Source organism: Octopus sinensis, linkage group LG17 (genome assembly GCF_006345805.1).
Source record: "Octopus sinensis linkage group LG17, ASM634580v1, whole genome shotgun sequence".
Lineage (NCBI taxonomy): Eukaryota > Metazoa > Mollusca > Cephalopoda > Octopoda > Octopodidae > Octopus > Octopus sinensis.
In genome coordinates, this window is record NC_043013.1 from 36150029 (window position 1) to 36152528 (window position 2500).

The following is a 2500-nucleotide window of genomic DNA, read 5'->3' on the forward strand; positions in this document are numbered from 1 at the left end:
GGACATGATTCAACGGCTGGACATGAAGATTCCAAGGGCACGAAATTCTTAGTTACAATCAACACTGAGCTCTGAAATGATTGCGATTTGTGAGATTGATTTGTTTAGGTGGTTCTCTCTTTTACTTACTCGTTTCAGTCATTTGACTGCGGCCATGCTGGAGCACCGCCTTTAGTCGAGCAAATCAATCCCAGGACTTATTCTTTGTAAGCCTAGTACTTATTCTATCAGTCTATTTTGCCGAACCGCTAAGTTACAGTGACGTAAACGCACCACCATCGGTTGTCAAGCGATGTTGGGGGGACAAACTCTCTTCCGCCCCCCACCCGTCTAAAAAATATCCTACATTATTCAGAAACCTTGCTTGCCTTCATCAATTGTTACCACACGAGTCGGTTTGGGTTAGTAAAGCAAATGGATGTATATGATGGGACTTCTCAACCAGAATTTCCATTTGAATCGTAAGTATTCAGCTATATTTATTGGATAAGAATATCCAACAGACTAGCTTTTGTTTTTCAACGTATATGCATGAGAATTGTTCTCAAGGGGCTGCACATATTTTTAGGACATCTTGATATACATTAAACCAAAACCAATACCTTTAAACTACTGTTAGACAAGTATCAACGATATTTCAAAGTTTTGCTATTTTGTGACAAGAAAGATTTTCCAACAAATACTTTGGAATCTGACTACATATTACTACATACATACATACATACATACATACATACATACATACATACATACATACATACATACGCACGCTCGTATGTACTTACGTACCTACCTATCTATTTACTTACCTATATACGTACATACACACATACATACATACATACACACATACATACATACATACATTGATACATGCATACATACATACATACATACATACATACATACATACATATACACATACATACATGCGTACATACATGCATACCTACGTACATAAATACATGCATACATGCATTCATCCATTTATCCATCCGTCTATACACACATACGCACACACATAGATACGCACACATATATAGTGTGTGTGTACGTGTGTGTGTGTGTTTGTGTATGCTGTTTATACATCATGTGTATACATATCAATCTTGTGCTAGGAGTACAATACAAGAAGCTCTGGCTCTGAGACATTACATTCACAACATTTTCTTTCTTTACTAAGCTAAAACATTTGCTTCAGCACTGCTTTATTACCAACTTTTTCTATATTTCATTTTTAACAGAACAAAATAGTCAAGAGAGTAAAAGTGTTCCTTTTCAAAGTTACACATATCTTAGACAGATTACTCTTTGCGAAGCGTTTCTACTGTTTATTGAAGTCAGCTGGAATGTTTCAACACAACGACTTTCTTACACGAAGGCAAAAAATTAAAATCGCAAAACCAACTTCGAAGAGTGAATGGTCAAAAATATAACCATCAACACTTAAAGCTGGATAAAGGACTATATGGTGAAATATATACAGGCATGATGAAATATTTACAGAGAAGCGTATATATACAGACGAAGCCTGTTAGGAAAAGAAGCAAAAATGATGGAAAAAATCATTTTGCAATCATTTTTTAAAACCACAAAGCTTCCTTGCTGTTCTATACAAAACACATTGTCATCTCCCTAGGATCTGTAGTTTCAGATCAGAGAAAACCTATCTAGCGATTTGAAGCATCTAGATGATTTTGTCATTGATTTTAGTGATGCCGTCGTCAATTTGTGTCATGTTGGTGCTGAAGACAAGATTTTGGCAATGGATGAGGACGAATTGCATAAATGTAACTTGCTTTATATTAGCCAGCCGCGAAGGAGCAAGCCAATTACTGAGGTTCAACATTCGATTTACTGCTGAGAGTGAAGCTAAACTATTCGATGATCAAAATCTGCCTTCGGAAAACTGATGATAGTGTTCAGAGCTAAAAAAAAAAAAGTGAAATATTCTTTCTTAATGCAACAAGGGAAACTAAAATGATAAGCACTCTGCTGGCTGAAGTAAGGACTCATGAGAAAATAGCCTTGGAAGATGCAGCTTCTATTTCCCGCAAGAAAACCTTTCACAGTACATACAAATTGGTAGTGAACTTCTTCATAGAAATGCTAAAACAGAAATCGATGATAATTTATTGTAAGTGTATTGTGCACCATAAAGTTGCTGTTGAAGCTGAAGATCAAACTCAAGAGTTCTTATTGGAATACATTGTTCTTTCAGAATTGTAATAATAGTCTTAGGAAGACATTCTCTTCAGACACTTCAAGTTATTCCAAAAGAAACAGGGTAAAGAGTAAAGACCCCACTTCGGTCATCAATGACCATAGGATTGCACCAAGAAAGTTACTCTCCGAAGTATAAGTCCGGGCAAGATTGTTTATGGAAGACCAGCAGTCGACCAGGCATACCAGCCTCCACTTTCCACACCACCAATGTTATCTAAGGGAAAGACAAAGGCCGATACAGCTTGGCACTAGTGATGTCGTAACTCATTTCTGC